The sequence below is a fragment of the Eretmochelys imbricata genome, chromosome 16 (genome assembly GCF_965152235.1).
Source record: "Eretmochelys imbricata isolate rEreImb1 chromosome 16, rEreImb1.hap1, whole genome shotgun sequence".
NCBI lineage: Eukaryota > Metazoa > Chordata > Testudines > Cheloniidae > Eretmochelys > Eretmochelys imbricata.
In genome coordinates, this window is record NC_135587.1 from 6,214,196 (window position 1) to 6,231,009 (window position 16,814).

The window sequence follows — 16,814 nt, forward strand, 5'->3', positions numbered from 1 at the left end:
ATCCTTTAGCAGTGGGATCCTTTTGCCCACCCACTTCCTGGATCCCAATATGGCTACTCTGCTGTACCCAACTGGCCTGGGTCTATCACACCAACCTAAACTGCCCTTCCTGCAATTTAGGCCCATTCCTTATCCACTGAGGACAGGAGAAGAAGCAGAACAATTTCTTTCACCCTCCTCTTTATAACAACCTTTTATGTAAAGGCTTATTGTGTCCCCTCTCCGACTTCTCTTCTCCACACTAAACAAACCCAATTTTTTTTTCCCCCCAGTCTTTCCTTGCAGATCAGGTTTTCTAGACCTTTAATCATTTTTGTTGCTCTCCTCTGGACTTTCTCTAATTTGTCCACATCTTTCTCTAAGTGTGGTGCACAGAACTGAACACAGTACTCCAGTAGAGACCTCATCAGTGCTGGGCAGAGTGGAAGAATTACTTCTTGTGTCTTGCTTACAACACTCCTGCTAAAACATCTCAGACTGATGATCCACTATGACCCACTATGACCCCCAGATCCTTTTTCACAGTGCTCCTTCCTAGGCAGTCATTTCCCATTTGTGCAACTGCTTGTTCCTTCCTAAGTGGAGTACTTTGCATTTGTCCTTATTGAATTTCATCGTATTTATTTCAGACCATTTCTCCAGTTTGTAAAGATTTTGAATTCTAGTCTTGCCCTTCAAAGCACTTGCAACCCCTCCCATCTTGGTATCATCCACAAACTTTATAAGCATACTCTCCCTGTCGTTATTCAAATCACTGATGAATATATTGACTAGAACCAGACCCAGGACAGATCTCTGCTGTAGGGAGGTCACCTGTCCAGGTTTTAGGCAGACAGTTTGGTTTTTGGCTTCTGTGTCCAGGTGCCAGTTAAGGTTGCCAGGTGCCTGGTTTTCAGGGATCTGGCAAGCCTAAATGGCACCCAAATCAAAAGCCTCGTTACCATGGGGAGTGGGGAGGTGCCTGGTCATTAACCCATGCCAACCCCTACCTGCAGGCAGGCTCCTTGTCAGGCTGAAGCAGCTCCCATCCCAGCCCTGGAGCAGAGGGAGCCCAACTGGGGTGGGGGAGGAGGTGGAGACAATACAGCAAGCAATGGCGGGGGGGAGAAGTGAGCAATGAGGTGGGGTCGGGGGGGTGGGGCGGGAAAGAGGTGGAGAAAGGGTGGGGCCTCAGGGGTCCAGTTACCCACAATTAGAAACCCTATATCCCTGCTGGACCCCACTCACTCTGCCCTTCCAGCTCGAACCATTGATTACTATTCTGAGTATGCTTTTCCAATCAGTTGTGCATCTACCATATAACAGGTTCATCTAGGCTGCATTTTCCTAGTTTATGAGAAGATCATGTGACATGGTATCAAAAGCCTTACTAAAATTGAGGGGCTTCCCCCCATCCACAAGGCTTGTTACCATGTCAAAGAAGGTTTGAGAGGATTTGTTCTTGACAAGTCCACGTGGACTCTTATCACCTTATCTTCTAGGTGCCTGCAAATTGATTGTTTGATTATTTGCTCCACTGTCTTCCTGGTTACCACACTTAAGCTGACTGGTCTATAATTCCCTGGGTGGTCTTTATTCCCCTTTTTATAGGTAGGGACTGTATTTGCCCTTTCTCAGTCTTCTAGGTTCTTCCCCATCCTCCATGAGTTCTCAAAGATAATCGACTGTGTCTCAGAGATGTCTTCAGCCAGTTTCCTAGGTATTCTAGGACGCATTTCCTACTTGAAGACATCTAACTTTTCTAACTTCTTAACCTGTTCTTTCCCTGTTTTAACCTCCGAGATCCTACCCCATTTACCACTGTTAACCTTTTTGGTGAAAACTGAAGCAGAGAGGCATTTAACGCTTCAGTCATTGCTGTGTTCTGTTATTGTCTTTCTCTCCTCATTGAGTAATAGGCCTATGCTGTCCTTGGTCTTTTTGTTTTCATGTTGCCCTTTGGTTTCTTGTCTGAACCCAGCTGGGTTGGGGGGGGGGGCAGAGAATGCGGGGCCCAAACCATGGGTAAGTGCAATACCGGCCTATACCAGGGCTAGACTCTCCATTGACTGACACGGCTTCACAGGATGCCTGGGAAGCGAGTCGTGCAAGGCTAGGTCAGCAGGACAGACGAAAGGGCTGGCTGAGTGCAGGGAGAGAGGCACTGCTGCTCCAGGGATGATCTGTGCCCCTGAAATATGCTCAAACCCTTGTAAAGCACGTTCAGTCTCAGGATCGCTTCCCAGGGCCTCACAGATGGACTCCAAACTCACATCCTCCAGGGAAAGGAGCCCAAAATCCTGCTCCCGGGGATATGACAACCAGGGCCATGCATTCATCACTGCACATGACTCCATGTAATGTACACCAGATGCTTCCTAGCATTCTCTGCAACCCAGGAAATGTCCATATGGACTCCAGACAAACTCAGATAGGGGACCAGATCCCTAGCAGCAAACCCACGCACAATAGGACCTCTCTGTCCTGTGATGTGGGACAACATCAGACATACATCTCCAACCACCATCCACTCCAGATCCAAGGTTTAGTAAGCATCTCCTCACCAGGTCTGGGGCAGGCTTGATTTCCAGGACTTCAGCAGCCAGATACCTTCTGCAAATGGGCTCCGCTTCATGCTGACTGCCCTTGTGTTCCAACAACACACAGGATCCATCCTTGAACACCCAGTTGGAGAAGGGAGGACATTTCAGAGAGATGTATGCTGCCAAAGAACGGGAGTGCCTAGTCACCATCACAGTCAGAGGTGCAGAAAAGCTGTGCAGATGACAGGACAGAACGGCGCTAGGGCATCACTGTAAGGAACAATGCAGTGACCGCATTTACCAGTGACGCCCTAGCACCATGCTGTCCCTGTCCCAGGCTCATCCTGCCAACGTGACACTCAGAGGACACATTGGGCATTCCATGTCCTGGGACAGAGCTACTGGCGGCCCTGAGGGGGCTGGGGCATTTCAGGAGAAAACAGGTATTAGTGTGATGAATAAAGCATTACTGGACTAGGGAGGCCTTACCCCTCCACAGGTGCACTGCATGGTCCCAGTGGATGAACAGTTTGACAGGATCGGGGTAGCCCAGGAGAAGGGAGACTGGGATATTCTCATCCCAGGCAGCGTAGAGGATACACTGGGGGAGAAGAGCCCCTAAAAGAGGGGAGGCATAGTCAGCTTCGCAGTGAACTGGCTGGTCACACAGGCCAGGGGCTGAGACCAGGGCACCAGCAGACTCTGGTCAGCCTACTACAAGCTCAGCTAACTTCATCTGGGTCAAAGTCAATCTCCACCGTTCGTCTACGCAGTGCAGTCGCACACCTTCCGTTACCCCAGCACAACTTGGGTGTAGAGCAGCCCCTCGGTCCACAGCACAGTCCCACGCAGGCCCTGGCTTGGGGTGGGAGCTCACAGGAATCTGCCAGTACTTGCTGCCGTTTCCATGTCAGCAGCAGAGCTGCTGTGAGATGACCTGGCCTTCGCCTCTTTGCCCTCCCCGCACAGCCAAGGCTGCCGTACTCCCCTGCTGGGCTGTCAGAGCTAAGCACAGCCAGCCTGGCAATGCCCGGAGTCCCTACCCATCTCCCTCTCCCCCATGCTGCTGACCTGCTGCCTGTGCACCATCGTGCTGTCTGGAGTACAACAGGCCGTCACAGGTGCCTGTGAGGGGGCTGCAGCTCACTCCAGGGTCACACACAGGACACTCGGACTGACAGTCCTGCCCCATATAGCCCGGAACACACCCTGCATTAGGAAATAGACACACATGATCCAACCCCTTCCCTCTGAGGAATCCCCTGAGTCCCTCCAGCTCCAACATCCTGGCCCACCACTCTCTGGAGCTCCATGCAGGACCACAGAAGGGAGGTGATCCCAGGCAAAGGGGAATCCCAGACTTGGGGAGCAGAGACTGCCTGCGGACTTGGATCCCCTGCAGGGCAAAGGCACATGCTGCAGCTACAGCACCCAGGCTCCCTGACAGCTGTGGGCAAAACCTCCTGGCCCTGCTTTCAGAGGCAAGAAGGAACCGCTGCAGCCTGCAGGGAAAGGGGCAAGTGAATGGTTCCCCAGGTACCTGCTTTGATGTGCACAGCAGCTGCTGGGTCCATGGCTGGATCCTCCAGGTTCACCAAGCGTGTCCCACGATAGAGGTAGTACGAGCCGGCCTTGCTGACCACCGCGCTGCAGCCCCTGCCCAGTGAGGTGCATTGTGCTTTGGCGTCTGGCAGGGAGGAGAAGCTCCCCTCTACAGACAAGCTTCCATAAAAGGATTTCCCAGAGACCTCCACGTAGAACCCTGCAGGGGCAGAGGAGCCCAGTGGGTGGTTATTCCAGGATCAGCCTCACACATGCTCCCTTGGGCAGATCCTCCCAGAAGCAAAGCTGCTGTCCATGCACCCAGGATGGTAACATGCCCGTCCCCAGCCCCCACAGCCTCCCGGCCTGTCCAACCTGCGCTGCCCCTGCACACAACAGCACTCGTTGCTCTGCACCACGCGGAGCAGTGGGAGAACGAACAAGGCACACACAGCCCTGGGGTCCTCCAGCAAGAAAACCCCCCACCCCAGACTGGACATCCAGGCTCCTTTCCAGAAGCCTAGCAGATGGCTCTGCAGATTCTTACTGTTGCTCTGCGGGGTCTGACACACCCAGTGGTGAGGTCTCTGGCACGCCTCCTCCTTCAGGAAGCCAGACTGCAGCAGCAAGACACAGACCATTTCACTAGGAACCTCTGCAGGAAGAATCCAACTGGAACCACAGAGTGGTGGAGAAGCATCAGTGAGGAGCAGCATGGTGGGGGGGGTGAAGTGCCACATCCCAGCATGCACTAGAGGGGTCACTTCCAGGGCACGGGGCTCAGTTTAGCCACATAAACACCAAATTCACCAGTAAGACAGACCTGGCACTGCGACTGGGTGGCTCACAAGGGCTTACGGCTAAGAACTTGGAATGGCCTCTAGCTGGACGTGCACCACAGCTGAGCCCTGTGCCAGGCTTCTGGGCAAGGCAATGGAAGTTCCCGTCATCCCTTACACTTCTGCAAAGGTCAAGTGCAATGTCCAGGCGTTGCATGTGTGCTCCCATGAACATAGATGGTGCTGCCATGGTGGCACCATTGTTCCTGAACTCAGGGACAGCTGGCTGCCCATCGCCAGGGGGCAAACTGCATGAGGCGCAGGGCTTCTTACCTGTGCAAATCCTTGTTAAAGGAGGTCCCATCGGCCCATTTGAGCAGAGAACCCCTGCAGACACCATGCAAACCAGTCCAGACGCTCCAAGGCAACTCCTCTTGCAACCAGCTCTAGGGTTAGCACAAGGCAGCTAGTTCTGTGTTTGATGAAGTGCTGGACACCAATGCTGAAGACTAAAGACATCTCAGCATCTACTCACCTAGCACAGTCACCTCTAGCTACAAATGCAATTGCTTGAACACTAACATTCCAGACAGCAGGAAGGGATGAGATGTGAACCCTCTGAGCTCCCTGTCTGTGTGTTGGGGAGGGAGGGAAACGCCTCCATCAATGGGGAGCACATCACAACTATGTCCCAAAAGCAAGGCCAGCCCACAACATTTTGGCACCTGAGGTGGGGAGCTCAAATGACAGCCCCCATACCCCCTCACTTGGGCCAAAACTTTGAAACTCTGGGTCCTAGTGATGGCACCCCCGCCCCCACCCAAATGCTGCCACCTCAGTTCACCTCATGGTAAGGCCAGCCTGTGACAAAGCGGGACTGTTCTTAATGTTTCCTCTGAATAGTGTGGGGGTGCCTCAGTTTCCCCTATGCAGTTCTTAAGTAACTAGGTGGTGGGATAAGGGTGTATGATCGTTGCAGAGCCCTAGAGGGCAGGTGTGTGCAGGGGTCTGGACATAGAGAATGGCTGACACCCTGTTTCCTGGCAACTGATGGCCCGGCCCTTCCCCCTTGCTAGGTGAGAGCTAAAGGGTTGGAGAACAAGGGAATCAGGTGCCCTCTTGGCCCGGAAAGGGACAAAGCCCAGAGGAGGAGGGGCTAGAGGTGGAGTCACTTTGGGGCTGGCTGGGGACATGGAGTGAATTGCAGATGTGGTTGTCTGGCTCACTGCCCTCCCCCACAAAAATGGACCCAGCTGAGGGGTCCTGTTCTTTGCACTACAAGCTCTGTTTTAGACCATGTTCTTGTCGTCTTATAAACCTTCTGTTTGGCTGGCTGAGAGTCACGTCTGACTGTGGAATTGGGGTGCAGGACCTTCTGGTTTCCCCAGGACCCCGCCTGGGCAGACTCGCTAGGGGAAGTGCACGGAGGGGCAGAGGATGCTGAATGCTCCGAGGTCAGACCCAGGAAGGTGGAAGTTGTGTGAGCTGTGTGTCCTGAGGACAGTCTGCTCACAGAAAGGAGACTTCCCCAGAGTCCTGCCTGGCTTCGTAGGGAGCAGTCCCAGAGCATCGCCCGGGGACTCCATGACACAGCCCTGCCCAAGACACAGCCCTGTCCAAAAGCACCAACACACCTGCAGGGCCTTCTGCAGAGACACTCATGTTATGAAGAAATCCTGATGCAAAGAATTAAGCAGCACCTTATCACACCCTTCAGCCATTGCTCAGCCTCCAGGGAATGGTTAGCACTGGAGAGAGACTCCACTCTAAGGAATCTAAGTTTCAAGATTCTTGGTTTCTTCATACAGAGAAGGATGTTCAGGTCTGAACTCTTGGGGAAGCAGAGGGGAAGAGCAATGAGCAGTGGGAAAGTAAAGCCAAAATTCACATGGCTATCCCACAGGCAATGCTAATGACACAGGGAACTAGCAACCAACCCCCCAGAGAGTCCAGAGGGGGCCAAATGTCATCTAGCCCTGTGACCATCCAACACTGTGACAACTGCTCATGGGCTCAGTGAGGATTTGTCTGCTGCAGTTTGTGGCCATGTTTTAAACTTGAGTTAACTGACTGCCAGGTATCTTGAGTTAACACACACGACTGTAAATGCTAATCTGCCTCGACCAATTAACATGTTAAAATTCCAGCTTGCCTTGTTTATACTAGGATTTGAACAGGTGCTAGTTAATACAGGTTAGCGAGCAGGTTAACACCACAGCCCTCAATGGTCCCCTGGCACTAGGCAGTCTAACGTTTACAGTCATGTCAGTTACCTCTAGCCTAGCCAGACCCCAGGGCCCAGTCCCTGGGCAAAGGATGCTCACCCGATCTTCCGGGCTGCTCAGCGTGAGCAGGCTCCCGTTTTGGAATCTCTGACAGTACTTCAGGGCCTGATTCCATTCAAGGGGAGCACCTGCTACAATGTGGAGGCATTTATCTTTCCTGGATCTCCAGCTCTGGGCTCGGGGGCAATGCACGTCTGAGAGGAAAGACAAACCAAAGCTGTGTCAGGATCACAGCGCTCCACCCTCTGGTAAACACCCCACTGCCCAGAGAGGAGCTCACAGCTGTGCAGAAGATGAGCTAAGGCAGTGGTGCCCAAAGGCGGAACACAGCATTTCCAAAAAGCCACGGGTCACCATCAAAGCTCAGGGGCAGCTTCTCCGCTGTGTTCTGCTCCCTTTGCACTGCCACGGTGGCATAAAAGGAGAAGAAATCCCTGCATACAGAGCTACATCTCTCTCTGCATAGGGCGACCATGTTTCCCCAAACTGAAAACGGGACACTTTCCCGAGCGCCCAGCAAGCTCAGCTCTCAATGCTTGGGGGAGGGGGGTGGATCTGCATCACTCTCAGCACCTCCGCCTACCAGTGCCCAATGAGAGGCAGAATGAGATGTGCCTTATCGCCTGTCTGGCCGCACTGCTCCAGGAGCTGGCTGGTCTCACCTCTCTCGGGGGCTGTGGGGGGCGGGCAGGGAGCCATCCAGTGCCAGAGGCTGCCCTAGGCTCAGGCAGAGCCAGTCAAGCCCCTGCCCTGCTCTGCTCTCCCACAGCCCAGCAGGGAAGCAGCTGAAAGAGCAGCCAGAGCTACTCTCCTCCCCCTGCAATGCAGCAGGTGACCAGCGGAGGAGCTGCTGAGCAGCTGCAGCAGGGAAGGGGCAGCACATGCTGGGGGCACTCCTGGCCCATGTCAGAGTTGCCCCGGGGCTGAGGGGAGCCAGCTGGGAGAGGTGCTGCCCCCACCTCCAGAGAACCACCGGAGCGATTCACACCCTGGCCTTCTCCATGGGCTGTGCGCTTCGGGACACGTCCACCGACCCCAGCCAGACACAGAGCCTGCGGCGTGGTGCCTTTGAGGCCACTGTTCAGAGCCCTGAGCACAGAGGTGGCTCCTGAGCTGTGGGTGGGAGCCCTCTGAAGTGGGGCAGGGGTTCCAAACAAGGGTGCCCCATCCAGCCATGACTCCTCCTGCTTAGCCATATGGGAAGCGCAGGGTGGCAGCCCCCCTCCTGGCCTGGCCTTGCTCCCAGCACGAACATTCAGGGCTCTGGCCGAGTTAGCCACTGCAGATATGGACAGGAACCTCCCCTCCCCAAGTGTGCAGAGGGAAGGAGAGAGGGTAGCGAGCCATTTAGAGAGGGAAACCAGACGAAGCATGTGCGAAGGACATCTTCACTATCACCTTCATCTAGTGCAAAGTGCAGGGCATGGGAGGAGCACTTCTGCAGGAAGAGCTGTGGGCTCCTGGGTTTCTGAAAGACGCAGAAGCGAGAGTGCAGATTCTGGAGGCGCTGGTCCGGCAGCAGGCGGAAGGAGCTCCTCCCATCAGAGGAGCAGTCTGAGCTGCACCCAAGCGAGACTCCATCCAGCCCCACCTGTGGGGAAGGCATGGGATGAGTCACACATGCAGCCATGAGGCTAGGAGGGGCCTCTCATCAGGGAAAGAAATTCAGTGCAAAGCACAATTCCTAGAGCCCCACCCTCCCCCGACTGTACTCTAGCTCCCAGTATGCCCCTAAGCAGCAGGGTTTGCCAACTGCCCCGGAGGGGGCGAGTGGCCTATCGCACACCTACCAGGGATCCCCCTTGTCACCTAACAAGGTTGGGGTCTACACATAACAGGGCCGAAGTGCAGCATCCCCTGGCAATGGGACACGTCTAACTCCTACAGGGACTTGTGTAACCGACAGGAGGCGCCATCGCTCTGGAGCAGAGACATTACAGGAGAGGGGAGACAACCACAGTTGCCAACTTTTGCATGGTAAATAGGCACCCTGACTTTCACAATAAACCAAAAAATCAAGCTAATCCCATTTCAAAACAAGGCCAAAACAAGCCAATCCCTAAGAACCCCAATACTCTACGTGACTAGATCCCCACAGCGTGCAGTCTGGGACTGTGGTGGGCCCACTGTGCACCCCTGACTCTCTCCCCCCTTGCCCCTGTTTGCCAGGAGCCGATAAAAAGAAGAAAGCAAGCAAGCAAGCAAGCAACAAGCTACAAGCCAAAAAACTGGCCAACAAGCAACTCACAGTTTCAGCGTTTTTTTCCCCCCACAGGTTTGGCATGTCTGGAGAGGACCTGGCCCTAACATGAACATCGGGTTGGATCAACAGGAGCAGCATGCAAACAGCCACCACACACCGCCCTCCACCCTAACGGGAAGGCAGCCCTGCCACAGCTGAGCAGGCAATGCTGTCTCCATGGCCTAGGGAAATTCAGGTCTCCTCCCCGAGATTGCAGAGAGGGGCTCAGTTACGTTAACCAGGACCAGGACCAGAACCAGAACCAAGATCAGCCCTATTCGCAGCCTGGAGCTCCACAGAGCCAGCCAGATGCCCAGCCTGGACCTGGACTGGAGCTGGTGACTTGGACATGAAGGACTCCACGCAGTGCAGAGGGATGTCAGCTCCATTTACCAGCAGACACGAGGAAGGCACCGTGAGGCTGCGGAGTCGGGCGTCCAGCTGCAGTCCCCAGAGGGAGTTCCTGGGGCAGCGCTCCGCAGCAGGCTCCACGTAGACCAGGGCACGCTCTGGATCAGAGCACAGGACTGAGGGGTGTCCCACAAGCCAGAGCAATCCGAGCCACACAAAGCCAGCAGCTAGGGAAGCAGAGTAGACTGGGGTGAGGCCCTGGTGTAGGGACAGGAGCAATGTACACGCTGTCCAGACTGGGGGTACACACATTTGCACTGAGGTTTAGCCAGTTTAGGAAGGAAGGAAGGAAAAACAAGAGTGGTGCTCAGGGGATAGACAGAGAAGGGGAAAGCTGCTGTCTTCAGAAAAACAAACTGGAAACATTGAAAAGTATTGAAGGTGAGGTTTTTAATATCATGTTTGTAAGAACATCATGTTTCTTTAAGGGCTATTAGTAACAATGAAGTTGTATTTTTTTATTGTAAATTTTTACTAAACTTAGATCATTTTTAGTCTTGTGGGAGGGGAGTGACCCAAAGGCTATGGAGGGCAATCTACCCAAACCAGTGACCTCACTCTGGGGGAATCCCTGGAACATGTCACTAGGGTGTGAGTGACCTAAGTGGCCTTTTGACTCCCAGTGAGGATGCAGGTTGCTCTGGGAAGACCTGGCTGGTGCTTTGCCCTCTCTAAGTCTGTCTGCATGGCAGAGTTAGCCTAGGCTCCACCCTCCCCACATACAAAAACCTCATCCCTGAGTGTGGTGGTGCCTTCAGTCAAAATAAGCTGGCCCAGCCAGGGGCATGGGCTAAAGCCAGGATACCACTTACTCTCACTTTGCAGTGACAACGCAGGCTAAATCACCCGAATGCTGATAGGCCTCCACTGCCTTCCCACAATTCCCCTGTGTGCCACGAAGGACAGACAAGTTTCCCCACAACTCACTGGGAAAGGATCACAGAGGCACTCAGCTCACTCAATCACACAGGACCATGGGATATGTCCCCAGACGTCCCATCCACAGGGGCAGCACCAGGGAGGACTCACTGACTTGGGTGAGGCTGTTCCATCTGGGCTAGGCTAACGCAGGTGCCCAGGCCTGGCAGCCAATAACCCAGGCTAACTCTGCAGTGAAGACATCCCTGGGGGTGCAGCAGTGTGCTCCAGCATCCCCTTCCACTTGCAGCAAGTTAGCCCCGCTCTGGGATAAGATTATACCCTGGCATGGCCCCTCCCTGCGACAGGGATGTGCTGTCTCTCCAGGCAGGGTACCATGGCTCACTGCGCTGGGCCTTTCAGCTGGGAGGGCATGATGGGTTCTCATGAAGATCAGCATGGGACTGGAACTCAGGAGACCTGGACTTGACTCCTGGCTCTGCCCAGGCCCCTGGAATGTCCTGGGCAAGTCACTACATCTCCCTGTGACTCAGTGCCCCTCTATAATAGTCACCTTTCCGCTCTCTTGGCCTGTCTGTTACATCGTGAGCTCACTGGGACAGGCTTTCTCCCCACGTGTCGGGGCAGCCCCTGGCACGGTGGGGCCCTGGGTGCCATTGGAGCCATTTGGTGTTAGCATCGTACAACAACCAGCAATTCCCGTGGGGTAACTTGATGTTCCTGGAACCCAGAGCTGGGCAAGCACCTGCAGTCCCATACCCAGGGACCATCTCTGCTAACAACTCCTAGCAACACACTGACCCCAACCAACCTCCTGGGACTGAGTGAGCGGGGACAGTCCCCCTGGATCGCCCCAGACTTGCAATGCCACCCCCAGGGTCCCAAACAGCAACTTTCACTGCTAAGCAGGAGACAGAGTGCCCCTGGGACCATGCTGCCAGACAGCACAGCCAGAATCATCAGGGCTCACCCCAGCACCTGCCATGCAGCCTGGTGCCACAAGGGACAGGGCCACGTACACTTTCTGCCAAGGGCAGTCTCTGCTTCCCACCTCTGGGATACAGCAGGAAGAATCTGGAGGCAGATAAGGGAAGGCTGCGTCTTGCCCTGAGACATTAGTCATGCCCCTCCTTACCTGCACTGTGGCTTGCTGTTGTGATCTCCATGGCTCCAGACCTTGCATCAGCCAACTGGCTCCAGCTCATCACATTCCCAGGAAACTTCCATTTGTCCCTGGAGGCTGCCAGTTGCTTCACGGAGAGCCTGGGGAGGGCTCTGTCCCACAGGTTCACCTCACTCAGCTCCCCCACATATGGGCTGCCCAGAGTAAGGCCCCCTGCAATGCCAAACCCACAGAATGAGCTCAGGCACACAAACACACAGCTGCGACCATGGGGCTGGCTTGGGAAGGGGAGAGGGCTCATTGTCACCTCACCACACCCATGGGACGACAGGCATCTGGGCAGCTGTGGTGCACTGTGCCCAGCTCCTGGGAAGTGGGCGCTGATGGATTCTTGGCATGGCACTGATGAGTCCAGACACATCAGCCTCCCCCAGGCTAGAGGGCAGGTCACACTCACCATGCTGAGGGGAGAGGAAGTAAAGAGGAGAATAGAGGGTCCCAAGCACTGCTCCCAAACTGAGCTTTGCAACTCACGCACTCAGGCTGTGTCTACACTAGGCTGCTTTTGGGACATTTCCCACCATCACTACCACCAGTACAGCCCCACCAGTGTAGACCGGCCACCAGTGGAGCCCCTCAGGGGTGTTGGGGGCACTAGCATAGACCAGCCACTGGGGGAGCCCCACCCAGGGACTGTAGTATGAACTGTCTGCAACTGTGTTATATCCCATGTTTTCTATCCCTCCTGAGGGCAGGTTTAGACAACATGCAGACTAAATTGCTGGTGGCATCCCTGCCTCATCTATTGTCAGCTGATTCAGGATTAGCTGGAGGGAAAGACACAAAGCCTGGTGGTGCAAACAAGGCCTGCGAGAGGCGGTGAAAGGAGTTAATGAGAAGAACAGTGTGTCAGACACGGGCTATATCCCTCCAACACGATCACAGCAGCACACACACAGAGCGCACCACGGCACACACGGGTTGTATCCTCAATACACATATTGACACTACAAAACAATCACACCATCACATACATGCAGCCCCCTAGCCCCCACCCCTTATCATACGCACATAGGGTGACCAGATGTCCCGATTTTATAGGGACTGTCCCGATATTTGGGGCTTTTTCTTATATAGGCACCTATTACCCCCAAACCCCGTCCCCATTTTTCACATCTGCTATCTGGTCATTCTATATGCAAACCAGTAGTCTCATACGTACACACAACAGCACAAACCTCAACACACAGCATACACCAACACACCTAACTACACATACACAGACTTTATCACAGATACACAATCACGCACACCCTGTCACAAAGAGAAGCTGTATCAGATACACAAAACACACATACACCACAGCACATCACACACAAAAACCACCACCAGAGGCTATATCACATGCATGATCACACACACCCACAACCACACACACACACACACACACACCCATATTGTAGAGCCCCACGCACACACTTAGAGCCACATTTTCAAAAGCATCCACTAAATCGGTGCTTGTAAATTTGTGCACAACCCCGTAGTGGGCAGGTGGCCTGGCGTACTCGTGCCAGCTGATGCCACAGCTCAGCTTGCTCGTGTGCGCAGGCAGCATGCAAGTGCTCACCTCAGGTTGGCAGATTGCAGGCAACCAACTCCCTACCCCAAAACCGTACGTGCAAAACTGCAGGTGCAAATTGAGAAGCTGGACTGCAAATGAGGCTCCAAGCTGCACTGCAGCTAGGAACTCCAATAGCAGTTCAGGGGGCCCTGAGCCACAGTCACATCATAGTGACTGTGTTACTAGCAATGACTATTTCCGAAAGGACAATACAGTGTCTAACACACTCTAAGTTTTCTCTTAGCACTCAGCTGCTTTTGTGCAGGCAGAGAGGAGGTGTTGCAGTGGCTGAGGTGTGCTCAGTCACACACAACTCAACGCAGGAGGTTGTGGGTGCCAGCCACTCCATTGTAGCCTGAATGCTGCTCTCTGCTGCTGAAGGGCCCCAGGATGGAGGCTCACACCCAGTCACCAATTTCTTTTTGGTACACAAGAGATATTTGGCAGAATCCAGGTGAAGGCCAACAAGCTTACCTTTATCCACAATCTCTGGCTGTCCAACGTTCCACACCCCTCCCACTGCCAGTCCCTTCCACAGAAACCAGGCACTGTCTGCAAAGTCAGGCTCCCAGGGCTCTCCGTCAATGAAGACCATGTAGGGGCTGGCGGACAGGTCACTGGAGATAGAAATGGCAAGATGGTGCCAGGACCCATCCAGGAGAAGTCCAGTGGTGCCGCTGAGTACCATAGCCCTGCAAAGGAGGGCAATGGGGTGAATGAAGGCTGAGCAGACTCCCAAATTGGGCATGTCCCTGACCCATAGCCCAGTCGATCAGCTTCCCCGTCCCCTTCCAAGCTGCCCTTCAGGCCTGGTTCCCAAGCATGGCAGCATCTATTAACTCTTTCACTGCTGGCCCTTGGCCACATTTGCAGAAGGAAGAAATGTATGTGGAAAGTTCAGCAGTGAATCTATGGCCAACAGAGTTAAAGACAAGGATAAAGAATTTTTAAATCTATCAGGAGCAACAGGAAACCTACCAACAGCACAGGTCTGTTATGAGATGGATATGGCAACATAGTCAATAGTGATGCAGAAAGGCAAAAGTGTTCAATCAATACCTCTCCTCTGGATCATGTGTCGATGTCATATAATGATGATGAAATAGTTTATTTTCCAATGGCAGTTAAGGATGACATTAAGCAGCTTCAATTAAAAACTTTAAAATCAGCAAGCTCAGGTAACTTGTACCCAAGAGTTTTAAAAGAGAGTTGGCTTAGGAGCTCTCTGGGGCTTTGATGTTAATGTTTAATCAATCTTAGAAAAACATGGAACTTCCAGAAGATGGAGAGCGAGTGTTGTGGCTATATTTTAAAAGGGTAAACAGGCCGAGCTGGGTAGTTACAGGCCAGCCAGCCTGACACTGATCCCACACAAGATCATGGAATGGCCATCACCCTGGCAAACCCTGAGCAGCCCCGCACATCCCATCCCGCAAAGGGCACACACACACTCTTCCTAGCCCCAGCCAAGCAGGGAGACACCCATTGGTGCCGAGGGACCTCACTCACCCTTTGAGCCAAAACTCCAGGCCTGCTGGAGCCAAGAGGAAGAGTGCGAGCTCGGCCGGCCTCGATCTCACCACGTAACTGAGGAGCCCCATCTTGTTGGCGGAGGCAAAGGTGCTTCGGATCCACAGGCCCAGGGTGAAGCTGCTCAGGTAGCAGGTGACTGCGTTCTCCAGCCGCATGGCGCTACTCAGAGCAGGCTTGCCGCTAGGGAAACGCATGGCAGATGAAACCCGATACTCTAGTGAGGATGCAAAGAGAGCAGCCATTAAACCAGTGCTGACCCATAAGCCAGCACAAAGCCAGTGGGGCCCCTGGGGAGCCCAGCACCAGGCGCAGCCTGTAGCCCTGCTGCCTGGACTCTCACAGGCCTAAATGCTTTGCTGCTCTAAGGGTTCTCTTCCCTCCCACAGGAATAGTCAGAGATAGGCCTGAGCCCCAAACCTGCCCTACGCCTGGAGTATGAGGATCTGGGGTTTGAATCTGAACGAACCAGGGCCCTGCTCCCTCTTTGGGACCACCCTGCTTCTTCTTCCCAGAAGGCTATGTGCCACTCCACATGACCAGGGCTGGATTAACAGCCCACCCCAACACCAGTGGGCAGTAGACGTCCTGCAGCCACCAGTTGTCACTCTCCAAGCACACCACATCCAAGGCCTGAGCATCACCCTGCTGCCACCCCTATCATCCACAGTACACCACTGCTGGGCACAGGGGAGCGGCCTATTTTGCTCAGTGTGCTCGACTCATCAGTGGTACCCTCAGGAGGACACTGGCTAGGGCAGATGCTTCCCTCGGTTATTGTCGCTGGCTCCAGATCACATGGGCTCGGCCTACGTAGCCAAGAATCACAGGTGTTAAGATCATAAGAGATCACTAGATCTCCTAGACCTCATGTGTATGACAGGCCACCAATACCACCCAGCACCCACAATCGAATTGAGACCAAAGGATTACAGCCCTGAGGAGACTACACTACGATGTGCCACAGGCAGAGAAGAGGAGGAACTGAGGTGCATCAGCGCACGAGGTCCCCGCAGTGGCAGGGGAATAGTTCACCTTTCAAGAACAGTAAGGGATCGGCAGGCCAAATGGATGTCATCAGTTATCACGGCGCAAGCCCAGTGAGGCTGCATGGCGCCAATGGAGGGCAGGACTTGCTTCCTCAGCATGGACTCTGACTCAGTTCACCATTCTGTGCATACCAGGAGCCAGGATAAAAATCTAAAACCTCATTCCCCCCTCTAGTGAGCAGCTCACGCGTGCAGGGTGATGCCCCTGGGACATGGTGTGTTTGGAGAGCGACAGCAGAACAGCTATTGCCCGCTGCCATTGGAGTGAGCTGCTAGCCCACCCTGGCCAGACAGAGTGGCTGCTGCCCCCGGGGTGGGGGAGTTCGGACCCTGAGACACCAGCGGGGAGGGGTCTGGGACTCAGACCCGCAAATGGGGACAGTTCTGCCCCTTGACACTCCTGGGGATCTGCTGACTAACAAGGGTCTGTTTCTACCATCCCTGTTCCAAGGAGACCTGCAGCAGAAGCCAGCCTCCCACACCTCAGGCAGAATGAATGCAGCTCCACTGCCCTCTCTGTAAGCCACTTGCTGCTCCCCTTGCCCCCAGTGGGGCACGTGGCACAGCCCCACAGGGACCCCTAGTATATCAGCTGGCTCCTCACCATTAAGCCTTCGCAGAGTAAAACCACACCAGGCAGGGGCCTTGGAACTATCCTTGGGACAGCGGGCATGCCTGGCAGCCACCAGCCAGAGGGTCAATAGGAGTCTCCCAGGCACTCTGCACACACCTGCATATTGGTACTGATGAAAAAGCCAGACTGAAAGCCCTGGGGACCGACCACCTTCAGCGGGCACAACCACAGCATGGGCAATGGCAGACTAAGCTTCC